Source organism: Pseudorasbora parva, chromosome 25 (assembly GCF_024679245.1).
Source record: "Pseudorasbora parva isolate DD20220531a chromosome 25, ASM2467924v1, whole genome shotgun sequence".
Classification (NCBI taxonomy): domain Eukaryota; kingdom Metazoa; phylum Chordata; class Actinopteri; order Cypriniformes; family Gobionidae; genus Pseudorasbora; species Pseudorasbora parva.
In genome coordinates this window covers 27,649,673-27,661,434 of record NC_090196.1, presented here as the reverse complement: position 1 = coordinate 27,661,434, position 11,762 = coordinate 27,649,673, and the positions used below count along the sequence as shown (strand labels likewise).

General features: G+C 37.2%; 1 protein-coding gene and 1 long non-coding RNA gene across 7 annotated transcripts in view; both read left to right on the top strand.

Annotated features, from left to right (window-relative positions):
- The first annotated feature begins 1,611 nt into the window (after positions 1-1,611).
- Positions 1,612-7,203, top strand: LOC137064510 (uncharacterized). Its single transcript, XR_010901557.1, has 5 exons — positions 1,612-1,675; positions 1,924-2,218; positions 6,474-6,604; positions 6,697-6,838; positions 6,978-7,203. It is a non-coding gene; the product is annotated as an uncharacterized lncRNA (long non-coding RNA).
- Positions 7,204-9,056: 1,853 nt separating this feature from the next.
- Positions 9,057-11,762, top strand: part of lingo1a (leucine rich repeat and Ig domain containing 1a) — a 116,292-nt gene continuing 113,586 nt past the window's right edge. For 2 of the 6 annotated variants that reach the window (XM_067435890.1, XM_067435893.1), the window contains exons 1-2: positions 9,068-9,181; positions 11,091-11,533. The gene's annotated coding sequence lies outside the window, so the exon portion shown is untranslated. Of the gene's footprint in view, positions 9,182-10,779; positions 11,534-11,762 lie in introns of those variants that run through there. The other 4 variants (XM_067435888.1, XM_067435891.1, XM_067435889.1 and 1 more) reach the window with 4 other exon arrangements.

Below are 11,762 nucleotides of genomic sequence, written 5' to 3'. Positions count from 1 at the left end.
CTCTCCGTGCCAAAGCAGCTCACGCGGTGCCAACAAAATAGAAGAAATAAACATTAAGGTCACAGTCTGCAGCCTTTATGGGGTTTGAACTAGAGGCTGACATTTTTTCGGGAACCCGAAAGTCACGGGTGGGGGGGTCTGATTTTAAGCAGATAAATTAGACCCCATTGACATATGCATTATACGAGCGATGGCTGGATTTCATTTTTGTTCTACTTAAAAACAAACACACCTACATCTTGGATGCCCTTGGGGTGAGCAGATAAACATCGCATTTTCATTTTTGGGTGAACTATCCCTTTAAAGGTCCCATTCTTCGCGATTCCATCTTTCAAACTTTAGTTAGTGTGTAATGTTGCTGTTGGAGCATAAATAATACCTGTAAAATTATAAAGCTCAAAGTTCAATGCCAAGCAAGATATTTTATTTAACAGAAGTTCCCTTTCAAAGCCTACAGTGAACGGCCGGTTTGGACTTCACCACTTCCTTCAGGAATGACGTCACTAGAACCGTTTGTTGACTTAAGCCGGGTGCACACTGTGCGATTTTGGCCACGATTTGGCCGTTTGAGACAAATTTAGCAAATCCTAAAAGATTCCTCTGATCCTAGGCTTAAATCTGACGTCTTTTGTCGTTAGTTTGACATGTTCACCGGCAGCCGATTAATGAGCACTGCGATCAAATTTGACCTCAGATGAAATTCTGGCAGTGTCAGAAGATTTGGCACACAATCCTGCAGTGTGACTTCTCCTACGACGAGCGTCAAATATCTCTGTTTTTCAAGACAAACTATGACCAAAACGAGTGCTAGAGATTTCTTTGTATCCTCCATTTTAGTCCCGTGTGTAATGCAGCTCACTGTCACCGAACGCGTCATTCATCGATGATATAAAACTCCGGACGAGTTTTCTTGCGCGCATCCGTTTTTAGCACTCCTTCACTATCGTACAGTCTGACATTAATGCCAACAGATCTTACAGTGTGACATGGCTTACATCAGCGATCATGTTCGTACAGTCTGACAAGGAACAATCGCAAAGGATTTTGAAAAATCACAAAGTGTGCAGGACCCATAACCCTCTGCCCACAAGTACACACAAAATTGGGGGCGTGGTCTTGTTGCTCTCCCACGTGGAGAAGAGCACGCATTCAGCGCTTGCATCTCCCCGTTATGGTAAGAGGCGGGACCTTTCCGGGCAAAGTGCGCTAAGCTGCTGTCCAATCACAACACGGGAAGCGCTGGCCCAATCAGAATCTTTTTACGTATTTCTGAAGGAGGGACTTCATAGAACAAGGAAATCATCAGGCCGTTTTTAGGACAGAGGAAACAGCGCTGTACAGATAAGTCAATTGTGTGAAAAATACTGTGTTTTTTTACACGTGAAACATGAACTCATGTTATATTGCACACTGTAAACACAATCAAAGCTTCGAAAACACGCGAAGAACGGGACCTTTAAAGTCTTCTTTACACTAACATTTTTTTGGAAGCTACGGTTTTCAGAGTGTATGTAATAATTTTTGCAGTGAATGCCCATTATTTCTTTGAAGCTTGTGACCACTTTCATTAATTTAAAGGTACAGCAGAGAATGGATTGGAAATTATTTGGGAACACAAACTGGACTCGAACTTGTGTTGCCAGCAGAACTGCATCACTACTGAACTGATCTAAAGGTACATTTTTCACTATATCAGTTTCTGTCCCATTCCATAAATTGAACTGCACTTGATGCAGTGTTTATCTATTTATTCAAGAAACCGTTTTGTTTAGTTTTTTGTTTTGTATGGGAATCAATATGGTGGTCTGATGTAGGGAGAGGTTCGGAAAGGAGGCGTAGTTCAGCTGTAAATCGGCCACCTACACTGCCTATTCCTAGCCTGCGCTGTATCTTAAACAAATAAAAATCTATTTTTGATTCAAGCGGCATACAATAATCCCGCTCATGTGGAGCCGAGGCTTTTCCAGTGAGGAGTCATTTAAGGAGAGAGGGATTGTATTGCTCTCTGCCTGAGAGGTAATTAATTTCAATTCCATTCATTTGTCTCGTTGCTTGACATTTTAAGCACTGACACTGATGTGGAGTTTATATGGATTAATACCCGGCTCATTCCCATTGTGGCATTAACCTGCTTTTGTGTATTATCTGAGGAAAACAGTCCCGAACGCAAGCGCGGCTGACCCACATCATTACCCCGAACATGAACAAATGTTTACAGGTAATCTCAAGTTAATGTGACATCTGATATTCATTTACACGAGTGCGGCCTGTTTACTGTCCTTCACAAGGAAGCACAAAACAAAAGACCATTGTAATATTTAATAAAGATGCTTTTGTTGTCAGTGCGCACACTATTTTGCTGTCTAAATGAGAAAACAGAGCAAATGTAAAGATTCAAAGCTCTTGTAAGGGTCAACAGAAATGGCATTTAACATTTAAAGGTCTAGCTCATCCAAAAATGCTAATTCTGTCATCATTAATGCACGCTCATGTTCAAAAAGGACTCAAAAGCATCATAAATGTTGTTCATATGACTCATGAAGTCCTTGATTTGTTTACAAATCAGACTGATTCATGAACAAACTCAGTGACTAGATTGTAAGCTGCTAAATCCAAATAGGTCAGATTAATCATTCAGAATGGTTTTGTGTATTAAATCAAAAGATTGACTGAAAAGATTCACTCAGATGAATGATTTATTCAAGAATCTGATTAATTTGGTTGTCAATCTCGCTGACTGTGAACAACTGTGAGCAGATCATTGAGTCGGTTAGTTTGAGAACCAAATTGGTTCTTGATTCATGATCAAATTCAGGCTGGTTTTGTGAGTCGAATCAATAGATTATTCTCAAATCGATTCATTTCTCAAATTCATTGACGCGACTGTCAACGGTCATTAGATAATTGAGTCTGAATCGGTCCGATTCATGAACAAATCATTCAGACTGCTTTAGTGATTCAAATCAACAGATTTCTCTAAAAATCAGACTGATTCGTTTCTCAAACTCATTGGCTCGACTGTCAACCACTGTCACCAGATCATTGAGTCTGAATCAATCTGATTCATGAACAAATCATTTAGACTGGTATTGTGAGTCGAATCAACAGATTATTCTCAAATCGGACTGATTTGTTTCTCAAAGTCATTTAATCGACTGTCAACCACTGTCACCAGATTACTGATTCTGAATCAATCTGATTCATGAACAAATCGTTCAGACTGGTTTTGTGAGTCGAATCAACAGATTATTATCAAATCGTACTGAGTCGTTTCTCAAACTCATTGAATCGACTGTCAACCACTGTCACCAGATCATTGAGTGCGAATCAGTCAGATTTGCGAACAAATCATTCTGACCGGTTTAGTGATTCAAATCAAAGTTCATGGTAAAGATCGACTCAAAAGAGTCGGTTGCAGATGGGATTCATTTGGATTTCGACCTCACTGAATTGACTGTAAACCACTGTGAACAGATCATTGAGTCAGTTAGTTCAAGAACCAAATAGGACAGATTTGTGAACATTCTGATCGGTTTTGTGAATCGAATCAACGGTTTCATTGAAAAGTGATTTGTTCATCAATCTAATGGCAATATTTCTTTTGTTATCATGCAAGACAGGTTGTTTCAGTAATTCATGACTTTAATTTCGGTCCATTTCTCTCACAAAGCTATCGTATGTCTTCAGAAGACCTGAAATATAGTGTATATGGACTAGGTTTAGGATATTTTAAAGGCGCGTGAAAGCTTCAAATTGAAATTGTGTGAAAAACATCGACCAGTACTGCCCTTAAAATATCTATTTTTGTCATACGGATTAGGAACAACGTGAAGGGTGAATAAATAATACTAGAGTTTTTAGTTTGAACTGCCCATTCAGTTTTGAAAAGGCCGCACAGGGACTCTCAGCTCTGACCAGGGGTAGGTTAATCATTATTTCTTGTTTATTCATTCTGAAACAGCCTTGTTGGGTTTTTCCAAGGCCTGTGTGGATGAATAGAGACTCTCGATGGGAGAGCATGAGTGTACTAAACCCCTCTGGGTGTTGAGAGGCTCCTCAAACAGAGACCAACAAAAGCTTAATCAAGCATCATTCTCCAGCCCAAATACCACAGCTCTCTTAACAACACATAACTCTAAATCAACACACAGGGCTATTATTAAAAAATGTCTTTATTCTAGTTTTTATTTTGCCTGCCATTGGTTTTGAGTTTCAGTGAAGTTTGTGTTGTTTTTAGTTCTAAAGTCTTCATTTTCAACCAGAAACTGTTCCATCTGCCTATGATGACGCATACTTTATCTGCTTCGATCTCAAAAGTACCATCAAAGTTGGTTTAATATGTCGAATTCGCATCACAACACAGTATATACTGAGTAAATTGCAAGTAGCATCACTCTGGGGCATTTGTGATTCAGCAGCATGGATTGATTCGCTCAGATCTTGTGTCAGCCTCTGATGACCTCCAACCAATACTCACGGTTTCTCTAAAGTTTGTGAAGTTCACGGCACAGAATCTTTGAAATGCACTCAAGAGTTTTGTTAGAGGTCTTTTGAGTCAACCCATGTTTTATCTGTTTCATAAAGACGGCAGCACTATTATTTCTTTTTACTTTGCTGCACAATGGTTTATTATTGTGTCCAGTTTTATTTTAGTATTATTTATAAAGTACATATAAATGTTTTGAAGTTGCTTTATTTTTTATTTATTTTTAAATCAGTTTTACATGTGGTTATTTATACTTATTTCAGTTAGTTGTTTTTGTAGTTCCTAATTTTCATATACATTAGGGCAAAAAAGCATTTAGTCAGCCACCAATTGTGAAAGTTCTCCCACTTAAGAAGATGAGAGCGGCCTGTAATTTTCATCATAGGTACACTTCAACTATGAGAGACAGAATGTGAAAATAAATTCAGAAAAATCACATTGTCTGATTTGTAAAGATTTTATTTGCAAATTATGGTGGAAAATATGTATTTGGTCAATAACAAAAGTTAATCTCAGTACTTTATCTCAGTACTTTATTCATATTGTTTTCTGCTAGTCCCCACAAGGTTTTTACACACTGTTGCTGGTAGTTTGGCCCATTCCTCCATGCAGATCTCCTCTAGAGCAGAGATGTTTTGGGGCTGTTGCTGGGCAACACAGATTTTCAAAGATTTCTGTGGGGTTGAGATCTGGAGACTGGCTAGGCCATTTCAGGACCTTGAAATGCTTCTTACGAAGCCACTCCTTCATTGCCCGGGTGGTGTGTTTGGGATCATTTTCATGCTGAAAGACTCAGCCATCTTTCATCTTCAATGGTCTTGCAGATGGAAGGAGGTTTTTACTCAAATTCTCACGATACACAATACTTTCTGCAGGTCATTCAATAGGTTCTCCCCGTGTGGTTCTGGGATTTTTGCTCACCGTTCTTGTGATCATTTTGACCCCACGGGATGAGATCTTGCATGGAGCCCCAGATCGAGGGAGATTATCAGTGGTCTTGAATGTTTTCCATTTTCTAATAACTGCTCCCACAGTTGATTTCTTCACACAGAGCTGCTTACCTATTGCAGATTCAGTCTTCTCAGTCTGGTGCAGGTCTATAATTTTGTTTCTGGTGTCCTTTGACAGCTCTTTGGCCATAGTGGAGTTTAGATTCTGACTATTTGAGGTTGTGGACAATGTGTCTTTTATACTGATAACGAGTTAAACAGGTGCCGTTAATACAGGTAGCGAGTGGAGGACAGAGGAGCCTCTTAAAGAAGTTGTTAAAGGTCTGTGAGAGGCAGATTATTTAAAAATCAGACAATGTGATTTTCTGGATTTGTTTTCTCATTCTGTCTCTCATAGTTGAAGTGTACCTATGATACAAATTACAGGCAACTCTCATTGTTTTAAATGGGAGAATTTGCACAATTGGTGGCTGACTATACTTTTTTGCCCCACTGTATGTATATATATATATATATATATATATATATATATATATATATATATATATATATATATATATATATATATATATATATATATATATATATTGTAATTTAATATTTAATTTTTATATTACATTTTTTCAGCTTTCTTTATTATTTTATTTGCAGCAGAATACATCATACTTGGGAGATTAATTAACTGAATTAACTTTCATTTTAATTATTTAATTTAGTTAAATTATTTTTATTTTATTTTTATTTTTTCCAGAACACACCAATAGTCAAAATCAAATCATAAAACTTTGAAGATGACTTAACTAAATTAGACTTCATTTTAATTGTTTAATTAAATGTTAAAATACACATTTATAAAGACATTTTCTCTGTATTAACATTTATTTTTCATTCGTATGATTGAACATGTATAGTTTTAGTCTTCATTTTACTGCAAACTCCAATTTTTGATAATTTAAAGACAGTATTTTTCACTGCTATTTTTTTTTTTTTTTTTTTTACCTTCTACTACTAATAATGTGCTCTACTGTTTGGTGCAGGTTTGCGACCCAAAGCCTCGTCCTGTGCCCTGGCTGTCTTTTATTAAGCTCTGTTGTGCTGCAGTGTCTACTGTTGATGGATGTTGTGCTGCTCTGGCTTCAGCTGTAGTGTGCAGCGCTGGCTTCTGAAGGTGTGTGAATCTCTCTCTGTCTAAACGCCATCTTATTTCAAAGCAGCTTTCAAAAGCAGCATCTTTGTCATATGTTATTATGATTTCCCCAGTGAAGGCCGACGGCATCAGCCCGTTCATCCCGTGTGCGCGTGTGTGGCTGTCAAAGGATGCAGCAGTACTGGACACACTACACCAGCAGATGTTGCGTTTAGGATGCCGATCCCCAGCTTGAATCGCCTGCGTTCTCGCCAGGCCTGTGGTGATTTTATCAGAACCTTCAATGCTCATGAAGTCAACATATAATCAGAATTAATGCATATGCCTGGTCTTATTATGAATGATTCATCATGCTTATCACAATAACAAAATGTCTTTCAATTGTTTGAAACAGTTTTCCTTTCTGCTGACATCACCAAGGCCGCTTAAATTCCGACCAATAGGGGCCCACGAGTTTTTAGAGAGGTTGGTTCATCTCTATTAATGGTAAATGCCCAATTTTCACAACCTTATCATGAATCTGGTTGAATGTCCTGTTTCACGTGGAAATCCCACATTCACATGAAGTACAATTGACTGCAAATTCTCATTTGATTACTTAATTTATTTTATTTTTTATTTTATTTATTTTACACCAGAATACACCAATAGTCAAACTGTGAATAAAAGTCCTAACCTATACTTCCTTTTTTTCACGTGGAAATGCCACATTAATGAAGTACAAATGGGCTTTTGTAATTTTATTTCATTTATTTAATTTCATTTGAATTCATTTTATTTATTTAATTAAATTAAATCATTATTATTATTTATTATTTCAGTGCCATGTCATGGAGAAGTACAATGGGTCATTAATGTAATTTCATGTTGATTTTTATATCAGTTCTGTTAAACCAGTTTCTGACAATGTAAGTCATTAACATTCTCGCTGCTGTACTCTAACAGTTAATTAGCTGACTCATCAGCTACCTATTGTTCAGGATCTGCAGTAATACCTGGATTATGTGTCTTTTAATTGAGGGTAGGACCTTGAAATAACTATATGAGGCCTTGAGGGTTGAATAACTATTTGCTCTGTGAGCACACCTCTCATAATACCAGGTGTCAAAGCAACAGCAACGATAGCAGAGTTGAAGAATTGGTATTACTTCATGAGTTGGAATTTGAATTAAATAAGCCACGCCCCACGGGAAGTCTTCGAATTTGAATTTAATTAGCCACGCCCCACAGGAAGTCTTCGAATTTGAATTAAATTAGCCACGCCCCACAGGAAGTGTTCATGGAATTTGAATTACAGGAAGTGGAACTCAAAAAAAAAGTGTACTTCCATCCTGGTATGTTCAGTTATCCTAGATAAAAAATGAAACTAGATTTATCTATTTATGTCTTTGACCAATCAATTTCACAACCAATCAAACAACATTTAGCTTTTATATAGCTTTTTACATAATACTTTGCTTTTGACCGTTATCAATCTAAAATCCCCCATATGTGCACATGACACGTGGTTATTTCTTCATTTCAGTCATCTTGGGCCCAGGTATATCTCAGATCACTGGATATTTGGCAGACATTTCACCTTGGATGAGCACCCATCATTTGAAGATGAAAACCAAGCTGTTCTTCGATCCAAGAGCGATCCTTGCCAGAATCTTGCCTTCTCTATAGACGGCTCAATCATCGCTCCCTCAGAAAGCCAAGGAGCTTGGCACTACAGTGATGAGGATCTGGCACATATGACCAGCCTTGACTTTCTTACCCCGTTAAGACCCAGTTGTCTAGAAGATCCCAAATTAATTTTGAATTGAAGAAATCTATCTATCTATCTATCTATCTATCTATCTATCTATCTATCTATCTATCTATCTATCTATCTATCTATCTATCTATCTATCTATCTATCTATCTATCTATCTATCTATCTATCTATCTATCTATCTATCTGTCTGTCTGTCTGTTTGTCTGTCTGTTTGTCTGTCTGTTTGTCTGTCTGTCTGTCTTTCTGTTTGTCTGTCTGTCTGTCTGTCTATTTATCTATAAATGTTTATCTGTCTGTATGTCTATTTATCTATCTATTTATATGTCTGTCTATTTATCTATCTAAATGTTTATTTGTCTGTCTGTCTATTTATCTATATGTTTGTCTGTCTGTCTATCTTTCTGTCTATCTTTCTGTCTGTTTGTCTGTCTGTCTGTCTGTCTGTCTATTTATCTATCTGTCTGTCTGTCTATCTATTTATCTGTCTGTCTATTTGTCTGTCTGTCTCTCTGTCTATTTATCTATCTGTCTGTCTGTCTGTCTGTCTAACACTTTTAAACGTTGCTTTTCTGGTTACAATATAAGTTATATATTATTTCTTCTTTACATTAAAATTGCTATTCTAATCCTGTCTGCTACTTCATTTCATTAACATTAGAGATATTTAAATCTGAATCTACAAGGCATTCTCATTTGCACAACCCTAACTCCTGTTTCTGTTCTAGTGTGGATTCATTGTCCTGTATTCAAGACAAATATCCAGTTCCTAGAAACGCCTTCCAAAGAGTCTACAGCCCGTCTGCAGTCTGAGCACTTCTTTTTGTCTTCACCATGTTCAGGTATGATTCGATCTATATTCATCTTCTGTAAATGCTGTGAATATACAGAGAAAGTTCAGGTTGTGGCAGCTGCTCAAGTTTCTCACACAGATTCCTTCTATTGAAATAAGATGTGATTGTAGAGCAGAAAATGCATTTACGGAGATGCGATTTTTGCGTTATGGAGTTGCACAAGCATTAAGGAAGCGCCAAACTGCTCATTCCTTTTAAAACAGGGTTCTGCTCCACAGAACTATTCATTTATTCATCATGTAATAAAGTCAGCCTCTTCTGTGAATGATCTGGCTTTAAAATTGTTCAGCAGAAAAGCAGGCCTCTGACAGCTCTAGTGCTGTGTGTGTTGAGCTCTGTGCCAAAACTGGGAGATAACGAGCCCCCTGATGATCATTAGCTTGAATGACTATATAATGAGCCTGGAAAATATGCAGAGGTCAGAGAGGAAAGCCTCTATTAAAAGCATTATTAAACCGCAAGGGTCAAAGTTCATGACGGCGAGAGTTGAGGAGTGTTTTAAGGTCCGGTTGGAGGACCAATGGTCAGCTGTCACGAGCTGCTCTCAGATTCACAGTACCTACGCAGGGTTCACTGCTCACTTCACGTCGAGCACGTACAGTAGATATCGCTTGAAAATTGACTTAAAAATTAATTGCATTTTTTTAGAAGGCATTTCAAATGCTTGGCATCAATTGGCTTTCTGTTGCACTTATTATAGAAAGATGGTATTATTTATTTATTTGTTTGTTTGTTTGTTTTAACTGTCCTAAAATATAATACATTTGTTGAAAATATACACATATATTCACTGTGTGTGTGTGTGTGTGTGTGTGTGTGTGTGTGTGTGTGTGTGTGTGTGAATACACATTTCATTTCATTTTTCATTCATTCATTTTTATTTATAGGCAAATATTAAATTCATATTTACATTAAATACTATTTATATTACATTGGTTGAAAATATACACATATATTCACATTGTGTGTGTGTGTGTGTGTGTGTGTGTGTGTGTGTGTGTGTGTGTGTGTGTGTGTGAATACACATTTCATTTTTCATTCATTCATTTTTATTTATATGCAAATATTAAATTCATATTTACATTAAATACTATTTATATTACATTGGTTGAAAATATACACATATATTCACATTGTGTGTGTGTGTGTGTGTGTGTGTGTGTGTGTGTGTGTGTGTGTGTGTGTGTGTGTGTGTGTGTGTGTGTGTGTGTGTGTGTGTGTGAATACACATTTCATTTTTCATTCATTCTTTTTTATTTATATGCAAATATTAAATTCATATTTACATTAAATACTTTTTATATACTTGTTAATTCAGAATTATATTTATATTTATGTATATTCAAATACCTCAATTAATATAAATATATACAAAAATAATACATATTTATATACAATATGAAATATTCATATTGAATATTTATTTTACAATATTAAATATTAATATTAATAAAATAGGCATTAATTAAATGATTAATTCTGTTGGAGCAGATTTCCAATCCCATTTTCCTTCTTTTGTCATTTTCTGTCCATTTTCTGTCCTTCAGCAAGCATGAAATAATTGGACAATTATCCATCATAAACAAAATGGGCAGAGCAGCATTCATTTTTAATCTTATGACTAGGCATTTTGTGGAATGGTATTGGAAGGAAATGGCAACGATTGACGGTGGGATGCTGGAAAAATAGGAAAGACACTTTAAATGAACTCCTATTCCCGCTTGAGCTCTCAGCGAGTCCCCCATCTGCTGTCCGGTGGAGTGAGTTATTTAGCCATCGCAGGACCATCAGGGGTTCAAAGAAAATGATATCGCTCCGTTATGTTCCAGCCATCTTCAGAGGGGTTAAAGCGTTCCAGCGCTCAGTTCACATCAATTTTCCCACTTGTTCCAAACAGGCACACACACGTTTCACAACCGGCCGGGTTCCTCCCGGGAGCCGCGTTTCATGAGACTCTAAGGTCAGGCGTTCTGCGTCTGGGATCCGTGCAACACTGCAGCGTCTCTCTCACTCTGGGATACGGCAGCAAATGCTAAATTAGGACACAGAAAGCCTTCATTCCAATAAAGCCTCGGTCTCCTGAGTCAACGGACAAAAAGATCAGGGTTTGCTGGAGGAGGTGGTAAATTATTCATGGCTTTATACGATTTGCTGGGAGCAATTCTCTCCCTCTCTCTGTTGCACTCCTCTAGTCGTTCTCTTCCTCTTGCTTCCTTAGAAACTTTCCCTCCACCTGCCAGTCAAGACATCAAGTTTCCCGTCATGTGTTTGACAGGATCTGAAGATGGCATCTGAATGTTTGGACCAATCAGAAGACCAGATACCAAGACATTTGCAAAGGTAAAGCTTTTTTGTCCTAAGATAAAGATTTTTTGTTTTTTTCCAGTCATGCTCCATAGCTCCGCCCATGCCAAAATCTCATTGGTCCAAAATCTCACACTACTAATTATTGTTTTGGTTGTAATTTTTTTCACTTTGCATTGCATTTTCAGTTTGGAAAATGAAAACAATGCTTTAGGCAAAAACTTAAATACAAAACGAGGCAAGTTACGATCTTTGTGGATGACTA